The sequence below is a fragment of the Equus caballus genome, chromosome 23 (assembly GCF_041296265.1).
Source record: "Equus caballus isolate H_3958 breed thoroughbred chromosome 23, TB-T2T, whole genome shotgun sequence".
In the NCBI taxonomy this organism is placed as follows: Eukaryota; Metazoa; Chordata; class Mammalia; order Perissodactyla; family Equidae; genus Equus; species Equus caballus.
The window spans coordinates 51,168,415-51,184,685 of NC_091706.1; the positions used below are offsets into that span (position 1 = coordinate 51,168,415).

Genomic DNA, 16,271 nt, shown 5'->3' on the forward strand with positions numbered 1-16,271 from the left:
ATCAATTTATCCATGTCTACACTGGGTGGAGAGTTGGTAAGGTGATGGACAGTTGGTATGTTGCCATCTTGATTTTAAAGTCCACTTTTAGGATTAGGGTGACCAGCCTAGTTTGTAGAGCAACTAGTTGCTATATTTTCATGTGCGCTATACTTAACTGTATATTTTTTTTTGAGGCTGACACGCCTCTCCCTCCCATCCCCCAACACCAGCTAGATGATGGGGTAATGAATTTTGTTGACTTTGGATCTGTTTTCCTTGATGAAAATCTCAGATAATCTTACAGCTCTGAAACCCAGCTCCTATTAAAGAGACAGATTGGTACCCTGACTTATTTTTTTTCTCAGTTGGCTATCTGGCCAGCAAAAATATATCATTAATATAAAATTTGTGAAAAGAAATATAACCATATACTTTTATATCTCACAAAGCAGACATTTTGAGAAACTTTGCCTCTCCCAAGAAGATGTTGGTGGAAATTTTTCTTTCTTCAGAATCTCTAATATCACAGCTAGCAATATAAGAATTAACATAAAATATGTTTCAGTAATTTGTTGTTTTAAATTCTTGCGTTTATTTAAAATCTAAATCTATATTGAGATGTAAAAGGAATAACTGTAGTGTGAATTACTACAAGAGATGTGAGATGTCCTGCAAGATTTTATGTATTTGAGAGGGAGGCAGAATGTACTAAATCTTCATGAGGTTTAGAATCGTGAGACAAGGAAATTGTGGCCTGTCCAAGCATTTGTCAGATTGGCGGATGGAGATGACCTTTACATATCTAAAGGTTTCTTTCTGTACAGGAGATGTGTGAATTTCAGATAAATTTGAACATTGAATCTCACTGTTTTAAAGCTAGGAAAGGTCTAAGAGGTGATCTATAAGCAATGCATTTGAACATCATTTATGGTGTGTGGGGTTTGCTTCCTTCTCTGGGATTCTCAGTGGTGTTGAAATGGAATTATGGAATCTGCAAAAGCTTTAGGAATAACAGAAAATTGTAAAACAGATATAGAAAAAGGCTATGTTGTAGGGAATGGCAATTAAAATAATAATTCCTCATGTATGTATGTATGCTGCTTGAGTAAAGCAAGACAGATTTCCATTTTGTAAATGAAAAAAAACAAGGATCAGAACAAGTGTATGATTTTCTGAAAGTTACGTGGTTGGTCATGGCAGAAATGGGACTAAATTCCAGGTCCCCCGATATCTAGTCCAAAGTTGTTTGTACTGTATTAGACCGATGAATGAACCAAAATAAACAAGACAGATCAGCAAATTAGGTTTCTTTTGTTTCTGTTGCAAGTGAGTTCAACGTGACATGTTTTTTTCCTGGACTAATCCTGCCAGCTGGCTCATATACCTTGGCAACTAAAAGGGAATCCCATCTCAGCAGTGAAAGAATAAATTTTATAGAGAGTAAATATGGAGGGACAGTGCTGGACTTTTGGTAACAAATATAAGTATGCCTCATTAACTTAGATTCTTATGAGTGTGGCTTGTGAGATTCGGGGGCAAATGTAAACTATAGGATATTTGAAAAGAATGTTCTTATATATAGAAATTATGACCAGTTATTATTATTTTATTTGTTTTTTTGTCTTGTTAGAGGCAACAGTATAATAAAAGAGATGGAAAAACTCAGACTGTGTTTAAGCACTAATAAATAGTTTAGTTTGGCTGGAGAGCAGGATACTCCCCAGGTACACAGGAAAAACAGAGAGGTAGTTTGGGAGAAAATCATGGAGGCTCAAATGGCAGACAGGACTATGGTGAACAGTGGGTTGCCAAGAAAGAGTTTTAGTGGAGAAAAGACATAATCATAGCTCTGCTGTAGGAAGATTAATATAACTGCAGTTATAGAACGCTTGAAGAGGAAAGCCCTGGATGCAAAGAGGCCAGCTGAAAAAGAGGCTCAGAGCAGCCAAGTTAAGGCAAAGCATGAGCCTGGGCCATGGCAGTGACAGCAGGAACAGAAAGGATGCTAAACCTAAAACCAGGAAGAAGTTTTCATTTTGATTATAACTAGGGCAGAGGGGAGAAAGCAATAAATCAAATTAATCTTGCCCAGGGGATCAAAAGCTACAGCTTAACATGAATTTGTAATGGATATAATTTTGGATCCTTGCTACCATTACCCTAATAACCTGTGTTTTCATGATTAAAACCTACTTGAATTATATTAAAAGGAGGGAAGGAACAGAAGATAGCAAGATGATTACCCAAAGTTAGCTATCCAAAGAAAAGCACTCACTTTTACCTCAAAAGAGTTTAAATACATAAGTTCCATTCTACTTAGAAAAAAATCCTTTATTTAAGTTATATCTGTATACTGGTGATTAGTATTTTCAGTCTTTGGTAAGAAACATTAAGAAAAAGCCATATTTTCATGATTTTTAGAAGACTGTCAAAAATCTTAAGGCTAACTGAAAAATGCAGTTTTTATAAACAGCTTCTCCTAGTTTTTTGAAAAAATCATCTCCTCTGCCCTATTTCCCTTCTCTTCCATTTCTGCTCCATTTGTTGGGGAGTCTTAGCTCTTTCTCTGGCTTTTTCTCTTATTATAACTTTTTATAAGTTTCCTAAGTTTTTTTTTTTTTTTTTTAAAGATTTTATTTTTTCCTTTTTCTCCCCAAAGGCCCCAGTACATAGTTGCATATTCTTCGTTGTGGGTCCTTCTAGTTGTAGCATGTGGGACGCTGCCTCAGCGTGGTCTGATGAGCAGTGCCATGTCCGTGCCCAGGATTCGAACCAACGAAACACTGGGCCGCCTGCAGCGGAGCGCACAGACTTAACCACTCGGCCACGGGGCCAGCCCCTAAGTTTCCTAAGTTTTTATAAGTTTCTTCAAATATTTTTGATGCTAGGTAGATACAAATTATAAAATATAAAGAAGTAAATATCTAGTTTTGGACATAGTTTTGCCTTGATTATAAAAAGGACAGCATAACTACAGCGATTGGTCATTTATAAGTACAATCATTTCAGTTATACCTGTTTAATACTCCACTAAGAACCTCTTCCTCAAAAGTCTGTGGGCCTTGAACTCTTAATTAAAGCTATGGAGTCTTAGATTTTCTGAGCCAGGAGATAGCTTAGCAATTCACAGATATTGCTGTTTCACAGAGGAGGAAACTGAGACCTGGAGACTGTCCCAAGGTCATGAAAGAATGAGTTTTCTGTATTTGTTGTGGATTTGCTTCAGGAAAATTCTAGGATCATCACTATTTACAATAGATACCTTATTCATACTCAGTAATATTAGAGAATCATTCTAGGCAGTGTATTCATTCTAGTAGTCGTGGTAGCAGTGGTAATATTAATACTAGTGATAAAATAGCTTCCATTTTTGAGTGACTACCAGATCTAGGCACTTTACATGTACAGTCATGCACCACATAATGATGTTCCAGACAATGATGGACCACATGTACGATGGTGGTTCCATAAAATTAGTGTAATATAGCCTAGATGTGTAGTAGGCTATACCATCTAGGTTTGTGTAAGTACACTCTGTGATGTTCACACAACAATGAAATTGCCCAATAACGCATTTCTCAGAATGTGTCCCCATTGTTAAGTGACACATGACTGTATTTTTCCTAATATTTACAATTCTACATATTTCATGGCATTATCCTCATTTCACAGATGAACAACTGAGGCTCAGGTAAATTATAGGACTTGCCCAGAGTCACCCAGTTCTGTCTGACTCCAAAGCTCCTATTCCTTCTGGTGAGGCTGGGTAGACAGAGGCAGGTACCATTAGATGTTAAATAGTGTTGGTACCAAACTTGTCTGCATACCAGAATCACCTGGAGAGCTCTTAAAAGATACCACTCTAAGGCCCCATCACCTAGAAATTCAAATTTATTAGTTCTCTATATAGAGAACATTCTCCTTATCATCCTATCGTTTGGATTTATGAACCACTTGTAGATTGGAAAGCGGGCAAGATTTAAAGTCAAAAGACATGGATTGGAATATGGCTCTTCTTTAGTGATCTGTGTAATCTTGGTTAAGTTACTTAGCCTTCCTAAATTCTATTTTTCAATCTGTGGAAAATAAGATTGTCTCAGACTATAGAGCACCAAGTGACAGAGTTCATGTGAAGATGCTTCACAAACTGTAGAGAGCAGTGGAAATGTAGAGTACCCTGAACATTTTGAGTTCCAAAATATATTAAAGTAGTGATTCCTTATGTGGGATTTCATAACCCTGTAACAATTCAAAAAGGTTTACAGAATGAAATAAGGTAACCAACTTCTTATTCTGCTAAGAACACTAATAAAGAAAGGAGACCTTTTATCATGTACTTTCACCGTCATCATTTCATAATTGAAATGTTAATAGCAAGAAAGTTGTAAGAACCTGATTTCAGAATCAAGGACAATCCTTTAAAATTGATTATAGTTTGCTTTATGAGCAAGTCACTACCCTGTACTTATTTTTCTTTTTTTCTCCAGAGCACAGAAATTGTCACTAACAGTGCTTCACAGACCCGCAGTTGGAAAGCTCTGCCTTTGAGAGCATCTAGTCCAGCCCCAAGAAATATTGCTGCTCTGGGTTGTGTGATTTTCCCAGGATCTTACAGCTAGTTAATGGCAGACTAGAGGTCAGAGAATGTCAATGTTTATCAACATTTTTTTAACTATGCCCCCTGTGTTATTTCTTCAGCATATCCCATGAGCCAAGATTTTGTCCAGCTTTAACTCTGTTATTTATATATGAAAACAACAGGTTTAGTGAATGTATCTTTTCAAACCACATTCTTCCCTTTCCCTCCCTTCTAGAATCTGATAATTGCCCCCAGCAGGTCATTGTGTTGTCTCTCCCCATCTTGCATCTCAGACTGAGAAACACTGGGATTTCTATTTGCTCTTTCTCCTTCTGGACTAGATGAAGTTAGAGATAAGGCAGAGCTAGCCGGGCATTGTATCATTGTATGAATACTTAGGAGCAAAGGCTCTGAAGTCAGACTGCCTAGGTTTAAATATAAGCTCCACCCCTCATTGGTGTGCAACTTTGAGCAAGTTCTGAAGCCTCAGTTAACTCATCTTCAAAGTGAGGATAATGTGTGTGATTGCTGTAAGGATTAAGTCATCAAATGCATTAAAGTGCTTACTATGGGCTTGATAAATACTAGCTTGAAGTAGTAGTACCCAAATTACTTCTTGTCTTTGAATTTTTCCTCTTTATTGCTTTTGTGAGTGCATGGTTTAATGTGGTTATACACACAAAAGGGGATACTGACTTCTCAACGAATGAATAGACCTGTTAATTTCCTATTGCAATCTTCTTTTGCTAATAGCTCCACGTGGCACCATTATCAGCTCCTGATCCAGGGCAGTGAATTGCATCCTGTATGGAGTTAATGAGCCATCGCAAATAGGATCAGCTCGATTAGTACTGCTGTTATTCATTAATTTTCATTATCCAACTTACCCCATTTATATTTGTTGTAAAGTTCAAACCTGGTTTCTGTTTTAAATATATAAAAAAAAGAGTAGTATAAGTTTACAGATAGAACATATGCTGCTGTTAAAAATAATTTTGAGGTTATTTTGAAGTCAAATACAGGAAATTGTGTTTTATTTTTATAATTAATGAAATTCATCAGTTGATACCTAATATACATAAATCAAAAAGACATAGTACAATTATAAATAAGCTCTTTTGTAATGAATCTGAATATTTATAATATTGCTTACCGCTATTTCAGAAAATAAGGCATTTCAAAAAGGTAAAGGAGCATTCCTTTCAAGTAATGCCTTATGTAACATTGTTTTAAAATGAATAATACAAAAAAGAAACAAGCAATAAATTGGATCATGGAGTTTTGATGTCTATACTGTGGCAACATTAAACGAACCATACTTCTAACAAAGATCTTTCCGTTTTTAATAATTCCTGTGGTGAGTAGTTTGAAATGAATTGAATGGCATGATTATTTCTCCATCTCTGTCTGTGACCTAAGTCAATAGTATCAAATGTCTACCAGTTATTCTAAAGGCGGTGATGTCAGAAACGAGGAGTTGGCCATTTTTCCTTCTGTGTTTTGTAATCTAATTCCACATGGAAGCACAGTATTGCTTAAAAGATTTAATGCACAGTCTTTCTTTTTCTCCCCTTTGCATGATAAAGATGAAATAAACTACTTTGCAGTTGGATTTTGGCAAATTACTTAGTTTCTGAGCATTGTTTATTTGTTCTCTCAACCATCTGCTATATGTTGGGTACTGAGGATACAAAGTTGAACAAGATCTCTTCCATCAGGGATGATATCCTTGTTAGGGTTATTATGAAAAATTCATTCATTCATTCAATAGTTTAACTAATATTTACTTAGGAATTAACAGGGTGCTAGATACTGGAAATAAGTGAATGAACAGAAAAAGACACAATCCCTGCCCTCCCAGAACCTACCCTCTGAGGGGAGCTATGACAAGTATCCAGGAAAGTATACTAAACTCACTGCTACATTCCCCTCACCCTATCCAAGAAAGTACACTCTAGCCACTGTCCTGTCTTCTCCCCACTGTAAAGAGGGGCTCTCTCTAAAGTAAAGATTTGACTTCATTTCTTGTCTGCTGGAATCATTTCAATTGCACTCTTTTGCTTCAGGGTAAAGAAAGCCCAAATTTCTTTACATGGTGGGTTTCTTTACTGGATTGCTTAAAACAACAGAAATATATTCTCTCACAGTTCTAGAGCCTACAAGTCCAAAATCAGTGCGTCATCTGAGCCGTGCTTCCTCTGAGGCTCTGGGTACAACCTTTCTTTGCCTCTTCCTAGCTTCTCACGGTGGCCGTCAATCTCTGCCTCCATCTTCATGTGGCCAACTTCCCTCTGTGTCTGTGTGTCCCTGTGTCTTTACATGACGTTCTCTTCCTGGTGTCTCTGCTTTCTCTTCTTACAAGAACACCAGTGATATTGAATTAGAGTCCATTCTAAGTGAGTAGGACCTCTTCTTAACTTGATTATATCTGCAAAGACCCAATTTTCAAATAAGATCACATTCACAGGTAGTGAAACTTAGAACTCCAACATATCTTTTTGGGGGACACAATTCAACCCACAATAGCATACATGCCTTTTTATTTGTATATAGTACAAACATATACATCTATACACACACACATATATGTATATATATATATATATATATACATACACATATTTTTGAATAGTATGTGGGAGTCACAGTGGGAGAAATTTAGACTGCGGTAAATAGGAGGGCTATTTAACTGAGATGTGGGATCAAGGAATGTTCAGAGGAGGGGATAGCTGGAAAGACCTAATTAGTGCCTGGAATTGAAGAAGGAGAGTGAAGAGATAGAAGGTTAAAGAAGTTGTCAGGACCTATGTCATGAGGAGACATGTATGTTACATTAAGAAGGTGGGCACTTACAGAGGGGAAAAGAGTGCGACTGAAATAATTCAAGCAGATGAAACATAAGATAAGATATATATTTTAGAAAAAGTGCTCAATGTTAGTGAGGGCAGTGGATTGGAACAGGGCAAAAATTGGTAGTGAGATGAAAAGAAGAGACTTGAAAACAAATCAGGAGACAGAATCCATGGGCTTGGTGGTTGGTTAAATGTAGTAGGAGAAAGAAATTGAGAGGTGAAGATGATGCCCAGGTTTATAGTCTGCTGTTCACTGGGCTGTAGAAGATAGGAGAAGTGTCAGGCATTGGTTTGGGGCAGTGGTGAGACATGAGAAGATAATGTAAATACAGCGCACTACCTGCCACATAATATTGTGAATTTATAATCTTTCTTCCTCCATCTTAACTCTGTCTTCACAATCAAAAGGTGAGTTCCATTAAGTTTGTATACTTATAGGCCTATTTATGTTTGATTAAAACTTGTCAGGTTAACTTTTTCTATGACCATGTACCAGTTAGACAAGTCAACTTAAATGTTTGTTGCTTTTAGGAAAAACTGAAGTCAAATTAGTGTATGGTGTTTTGAAGTTCCTTGAGGTACCCTCTCTCTGTGAATAGCTAAGAGATATAGAAAGTGACATTCCTAGAGACTCATTCACCTCATAATGTTCCCTTCCTGACACCCCAGTTGGGTCCTTTGTTTATTCATGTATCATCTCTACTTTTGGAAAGGGTTTCTCTGCGACATTGGATTTTTTTGTCCATTTTGCTATTCAATTTGTGAGGTGGGAGACCTTTCTTTATGCAGCTTTCATAGGAAAAACTGTTTGAAAAGTTATATCCATTTAATTTTTCCTTTGAAATTAAGTGGGCTGGGAAAGACAAAATCATTGATTTTGTTTTCCCAGAAAGATTCAGTGAAGTAGGATGAAGGCAGAGTGATTCTAATTTAGAAAGATTTTTCAAATTTTATCACTTTTAATGCTGTATAGTTTGCAGAGTGCACTCTGCATATCACCGTGTGCTTCTTGTTCCAATTCTTTGGGATATCCTTATTATTTCCACCTTATAAATGAGATTGAGGCTCATAAAAGGTCCTACAACTAGAAAAAGGTACAGCTACAATTCAAATTCTATTATTTCTGTTATATATCACCCTTTCCTCTGGGAAAAGGTATGTTAATAATGAGGCATAGTATCATGAGGACTCCTCCTCATTAATAGAGGTATGACTATGGATAGCTCAGATAGAGAACTCTGTGGCCTAGGAATTCTATGTTCTGTTAAATGAAAGCTCTACCCAGATTTGGCAACTTTCTTGATTTATCCCATGATGCTTTGTGTCATGAATAATTCTTTGGTCCATTTGTAGAAATACTGAATGTGCTAAATTTTACCTAATCATCTTTAAAAGTGTTCCAGCATTGTTATTAACTACAAAGTTTGAGATTCCCCAAGAGCACCCTCACTTCTGATACCAACTTCAAGTTCAGGCTCTCCAAGATTACCCTCAGGTGTGACAGACTCACAGAACTCACTGTTATATTCCCAGTTACAGTTTATTACAGCAAAAGGATACTGATAAAAATCAGCCAAGGGAAGGAGGTACGCAGAGCAGGGTCCAGGAGAGTTCAAGGGCAGATCTTCCAATTGTCCTTTCCCAGTACAGTTGTGTGCAATGTGCTTACTTCTCCCAGCAACAATGTATGACAATATGCATGGAGTACTGCCAACCAGGGAAACTCATCCAAATCCTGGCATCCAGAATTTTTATTGAGCCTTGAACACATAGACGTGGTGGACCACCTGCATGGCTAACCTTAGGCTCCAGCCCCTCCAGAGGTTGAATTGATACCATGAGGCCCAAAGCCCTCACCATAAATCATACTGTTAGCACAGACTATCTGGCATGGCCCAAGTTCCCCAGAAAACAAAGACACTCTTATTGGTCAGGAAATTACAAGGGCTTAGAGTTTACCTCCCAGGAGCCAAGGCAAAGTCCAGACTTCTCTTGGGGCATAGTTTATCCCTACTTCACAGTGACTTTTGGGCCTATTACTCATTCAACAAATATTTAATGCTTACTACTGGTCACTAGGCTATCCTCTGGTGAACAGGACTCACGGCCTCTTCTCAAGGAGCCCATAGCTTCAGCTTTCTGAAGCAAGCTTAGTTAAAGAAAAAAATGTGCCTTATTTTTCCCCCATTTACTGTTTCTCACTTTGGAGAATCACTCTATTACTAAAGAGAGGATCCCATGAGAATTATTGCAACATTCACACGAAATAGCCATTCTTTGCGGCTATGTGTATGTGACTCATGAACTGTGGTGCAGAATTGTGCAGGTGCTTTGGACAATAGTCTGACACTTCCTCAAAATGTTAAACATAGAGTTACCATATGAACCAGCAATTCCACTCCCAGGCGTATACCCAAGAGAAATGAAAGTCTATGTCCACACAAACTTGTAGTCAGATGTTTATAGCAGCAGTGGTCTTAATAGCCAAAAAACAGAGACAATCTAAATGTCCATCAACTGATGAATGGATAAATAAAATGTGGTCTAGCCATACTATGGAACATTACTCCACAGTAAAAAGGAATGAAGTACTGATACACACTCCAACATGAATGAATCTTCAAAACGGTATGCGAAGTGACAGAAGCCAGTCACAAAAGGTCACATATTCTATTATTCCACTTATATGAAACGTCCAGAATAGCCAATTCTATGGAGACAAAAAGTAAATTAGTGGTTGCCTAGGGCTGGGGGTTGAAGTGGAATGGGGAATGCCTGCTAATGAGTTTGAGGTTTCTTTTGGGGGCTAAACAGATTTTGGTGATGGTTTCACAGTTCTCTGAATCAGTTCTATGAATATACTAAGACCATTGAATTGTATAATTTAAGTAGGTGAATTTTACAGTATGTGAATTTTATCTCAAGAAAGATATTTTTTAAATGTAGTACAAAGATTCAAATCTCAGTGGAGTAAATCTAAAGACTGTGTTAGCTGTGCGAGGGACCTGATCTCATGCTTTGACAGAGTTAATATGACTAACCCATTAGTCTAGTGAGTGTCCCATTCATTCACTACTGTTCCAAGAAGTCATTTCTGACCCTATGTATTTGTATCTATTAAAGCTGATTTAGAAACCGGCATACAACAGATCATTAATGCATATATGCTGGATGAATGGATAGTGATATCAGGCCAGAAGTCGAACATCTTTCCTTTTTTTTTTTTAAGGGAAATGAGCTTGGATTTGAGGTCTTTCCCTAGTATAGTAAATTCTTCACAAAGTATTATTCGTTTAGCTGCATTTTGTATTAACCCTGCTACTTCATTCACTGAGTGATTTCACAGAAGACAATTTCGAAACTGAAAAGAGAGTTTAACATCTTGCAGTTTAATCCTTCCGCTTTACATTTGAAATATTTGAGGCCCAGAGAATTTCAATCAATTTTTAAAATAGGGCTGTCGTGCGGTCCTGAGTTAGGCTCTACGGGGCTATGAGGATAAATGTCGTGATCTCTGTCTTCAAGGAGCTTACAGTCTTAGGGGGACGAGGCTCAAACACAGATAAGCATAATCAGGAGCAGCGTGAGATGGGAGGAAGAGCTTCAGTTTTGGACTCAGTCAGATACAAGTTTGAAGTCTGACTTCTAAACTTACTGTCTGTGTGACCATGGACTAATCTATTAGGTTCTTTGAGCTTCATTTTTCTCATCTGTAAAAATAGAGGTAATAATGCCTACTATTAATAATAATAAGAGCTGATCTTTATTGAGCACTGTTGTGCAGGCACTGTGCTATGTAAGTATTTTATATATTTTATCTCCTTTAATCCTCACATGAACCCATGCAGGGTTATATTGTTCCCATTTCTATAGAGGAAAATGAGGTTTAGAGAGATTAAGTACTGTAGATTCACTCATTGAGCAAATATTTATTGAGCATCTGCTAAGGCTAGGCATTCTGCTAACAACTATAAGTACAGGATGCAGTGGGAGCAGGTAGGAGAAGCGCTGTGATTTAGTTCTGCCAAAGTGGGAAGTCTTTGCGGTCCAGTTCTCAGGTCACCCTCTTCCCCAGCACTCACAGTCCTTCAAACTCCCCAGGGTAACTAATATCCATTCCCACCTCTTGCACCTGTTTTTCTCTTGTTTCCTTCGTCTTATATTAATTTTCATGACCATCTGGCTGATTCACTTGAGATCTCCTTACTGGCAGAGACCATATCTTACTCATCTTTAGTTTCTTTATATTGAGTTGCATATAAGACTTTTGCATGGATGGGTCAACAAATCAATAAATCTCTCTGTTGACTATTTTTGTCTCTTGATGACGGAGCCCTTTCTAAATCACATAAATTATTCATCCTAAATGTCTTTCTTATCTTTTAATTTATTTGGGCCTTGTTCTCATTTCCTTCAGGCTGTGAAACAAAGTCCATTTATGTGAGTTTAAATTTTTTTGTTGTTTTATGATACTAAGCTAGAAATAATTTAGAATTTGGGGTTTTCTGCCACCCACTCTTTATTTACTGTGGCTTAGGAAATGGCCCAGATCTACCCAGAATCTTCTCCATCCCGGTAACTGTTGGTTGGTTTAGTATATCAACCAGATTCTCTGGATGAACTCCCATTGCTGAAGGCATTAGATCCTTCCTGGGATTAAACTCCCAAAATGCGAGCTTTCCAAAGGCCATAAATATCAATCAGGATTCCAGTGTGATGTTGTTTCTTTCCTCACTGTGTATTAGAAAATGGCTCTGGAGAGTGTTTGCTCCTACAGGATGTTCCAAGGTTAAATTAGATGATCTTCAGACATATTTTTAATTAGTTCAACTCTCTCCATAATTAATATAGTTATCAAGTTTGGGGCTATAAAATGCTAGTCTTCCCAGAAACTTGAAATGTAAGGTTTAAGTATATGAGAAATTTGAAAGATTTGAAACTTTGCCTTAGGTTTAAAAAAAAAAGTTAAAATAGCGAAGTAGAATTGAGGAAGCCTTTTTGAAATTGAGTGTCTTAACACACTTCATATAATTGTTTAAACATATTAGAAATCAAACCCAAATATGAAAGGCAATTAGTAAGTAATTATTCATTGGCTGGTTGGCATTTTTCAAGGAAATATCAAGTTAGGTAAAGGGATTATTTTTTTTAAATGTTGGAGCTACTTTAATTGTCAAATCCTTAATAAAACAATTTAAAGCATCAGCTACCTTCTAGATTTTGAGCCATGAACATAATTTTACCCAAGTTTTAGCACACTCATGGTTGCCAAAGACTCTCCTGGAACATGCCTAGGAAGGGCTGCTTGCCAGCATCGGGAAAATCCACCCAAGCACCTAAAATTACTGTAATAAACCCCACCTGTCCTTTCTACCGCCTCTTTGGTTAGACTGCCCTGAGGAGCTCAACTCAAGAAGGAACAAAGTGTTTTCGCTGTGAGCTGACTACTTGTGATCCAGGAGAATACTTAAGAATCTGAGAAATCTGGAGAGAAAGGCAAGAAATGATCTGTGTGGTTAATAGAACACAGAGGCAAAGACAAATTCAGGGCCCTCAGGAGATATTTTGAAGCTCTTCGCAAAGCTAATCACAAAATAATGACTTTGAAAGGGACCTTGGAGATCATCAGCTGAGTCTCCTCATTCTATTTCTGAAGACACTGAGCGATGGAGCAGGCATGTAACTTACCCAAGGTCTCTCACCCAGCAAGTAGCAGAACCACCAAGACTCTAACCCGGGTCTTCTGGCTCCAAGTCCAGTGTTCTTTAATCTTTATTAAGTGAGAACGCTTTTTGTATGTGTGTTTTTAAGAACCTTTAAGAGTTTAAAGTATTTTCTTTTGATTTGGATTATTTATTCATTTTCTTAGTCTCTCTCACCATTACTAAGTGTGTTTCAGTCCCTGAGGTAAATTTCCCTCCCTTGGGACCAAATTATCACAGAACATTCCATTCACTTAAAAATAGTTGTACTATAAAAGAAAATACAAGCGGAAAACCTTGCCAACAATAAACAGCCTTAAAACTTAAGGCACCCCACTTCCATTCCTGCAGAAATGCCAAGTGCATACTTACTGCACCTGTAAGCTGTAGCAGTCACACAGTGGCCAGGAACTGGCGGCTGGCTAGTCCCATGTGCATGTAGGTTTACTATTGCACTTGAGTACCAGTTTAGTTTCTTTGCCAGTAGAGACAGGTGATTTAAAGAAACAAACAGATATTTCAGAGAAAGGGAGAAAGGGGGAAAGGGGGTTGGGGAAGCTTGGGAAGAAGTGGCCGAAGTCCCATTAAAATGAAAGAACATAACCAGCATTATGCCGTCCCAAGTTCTCCACTATACTTGACAACTGTCCTTCTCTCTGTCCCCTAGGGTTCTCCTGACGGGAGAGGAATTCTTCCCATTGGGTGACTCTCAGCTCCTAAGGCAGAAACCTCAGTAGTACTGTTGGTTGACAGAAAGATTTGTTAAATGTTGATTCATCCATGCATGCGACAGTCTTTTATTGAGCCAACGATATAATGTCTGTGCAGCCGTTTCCACTCTTGATGTTCGTGTGACCTAGCTGGGGAAGAAAGGTTTTTTTTTTTCTTTTTCTTTTCTTGAATAGAGGTAGCAACGATTTACTTGTATTGGGTAAAGGACACAGCTGACTAGTTGAGGCAAAGCCACACTCAATGGTAGAGCACGTACAGCTCTTCTTTCGCCTGACTTTTCCTTCCCCAAGCTCTGTCCTGGGACAGGCATAGGTGGCACATGCTGAGAAGATGAGCGCTTAGAAGGAGGTAGGTTCCCCCCAGGTCAGAGGAACACTGACACTCATCATGCACGGGCTCTTTGTTTAATCCAGAGAAATATTTTATGCTCATCTAAAACCTGTCTCTTAGGCAGTGTGGACATAGAATGGTTTCATCAAGGCCATGGAGGTTTAGCCTCCTATTTTCCCAAGGGTTCTCTGAGTTTCTCTTTATAATTCAGAGTATAGTTATGTAGTTTTTTCTTCCCAGATGATTTTCATGCCTCTAAAGCAGAGCTTGCAAACTAGCAACCCTCCAGCCAAATATATCCTACTGCCAACTTTTGTTTGGTATACATAGGATGGTTTTGTAAAAATTTCAATTAGTTGCCAGTATTGAAAATAATATTTCCAATAAAAATCCCCATTCACAACATATCTTTTGAAAAATCAGATCTGCAACATTTGGTCTGCACTCCAGCATCGTAACCATTTCATAGAGCTGAATAGTCGCTGTAGCCTTGAGCTGGCCTCCTTCATTACCTACACAGCCTGGACTCTGAAGCTATTTGCCTTTCTGACCCTTCCCCAAAGGATATAGAGGCTAGGTATTTCTACGAGGAAGAAGAAAGAGTTAAAGTTTTCATCACGGTAATGATAAGAATAATAAAATAATCCACCTCATATATTGAGCGCTAACCATGCCCGATGCTGTGCCAAGCAAAGCACATGACATACCATTTAAATCTTACAGGAACTTTAACTATAGCCCAGAAAGCTAATTTGCTTGCCCAAGGTCACATAGCTTGTGAGTGGCTGAGTTAGAAATTGGACTCGGATCTGTCTGACTCTAAAGTCTATGCTTTTCATTTTATCATACTGCCTCTCAGAATTACACCTCCCTCCCAATTAACCTTCCCTGAATTTTAGGTCTATAATCCTCTTTGCCTGGATGCCAAGAATTGGGGGCCTTATTGGCCACTGGTTCTCCAGTTTCCATCAGAAAGAAGAGAAAGGAGAAGCTTGGTTATCATCGGAGAGTCTGCTTCTACTCTGATCTTGTCCTCCAGCCAAGGACCCGCTCTAGGTGCTAATGCACACAGCCATTCTCCTGGGTAAAAGGAACCTTGTGAAAATTTGTTCTAAGTCAACTTGAAGCCTCATTAAAGGCTTTAAAAGAACATTTGAATATCAGATAAGGTGCAACTACAGTCATCCCTCAGTATCCGCAGGGGATTGGTTCCGGGACCACCCCGCCATACCGAAATCCACGGATGTTCAAGTCCCCTGTGTAAAATAGCACAGTATTTGCATATAACCTATGCTCATCCTCCGGTATACTTTAAATCGTCTCTAGATTATTTATAACACCTAATACAATGTGAATTCTATGTAAATAGTTGTTAGACTGTATTGTTTAGGGAATTATGACAAGAAAAAAGGTTCGTACAGGTTCAGTACAGATGAAACCATGGTAGGCTGTTCGATTCACAGTTGGTTGAATCTGCGAATGCGAAACCGTAGATACAGAGGGCCAATTCTACTCAAATTTTTAAGAATCTTAAGATGTGAAAATACAAAATCTTAGCCTGTACAAATGATGGCTTCAAAAGGAAAAACTGAAATTTCTTTTCTTGGGATTATATATCTTATTTATGTTATCTTTCTTTCCCTTGATTCTAGCCTTGTATTCTCTTTAAAGCCTACTGCTTTTCAAATACACAATATAGATTTACTATTGGTTTCCTTTGGCATTATTTTCCGTCACTTCTGTTTCTTTTCTTCTGGACTGTCAAAACCTTAAACTAACTTCTATGGCTTTTGCCCTCTCCTTTTAAAAATGCTGGGAATCCAGATATTAACAAAGTTTCCTTTTACACATTTAACTCCACGATAGGAAAATAAATGCCTGTCCTGGCAAAATACATATGCTCTATGTTAAGATTCTTTTCGTTACAAGCAGTAGAAATGTTCTCTGTTCAACCTCAGTTCAAAAGGGGGAATTATTGGAAGGATAGGGGTCAATGGTAGTAACATCCACCATTTGTTTAGAAAAACACTCATTGGATGACTAGAATCAAAGAGCAAGCTGCAGGACAAGTCTTCAGGAAGCATGGGAACTCGG

The 16,271-nt window shown here is 38.0% G+C and overlaps 1 protein-coding gene across 7 annotated transcripts in view; it reads left to right on the forward strand.

Moving 5' to 3' along the window:
- The window catches only part of ADAMTSL1 (ADAMTS like 1), an 859,827-nt gene that overhangs the window by 574,561 nt on the left and 268,995 nt on the right, over nucleotides 1-16,271 (forward strand). The gene's annotated exons all lie outside the window — the stretch shown is intronic.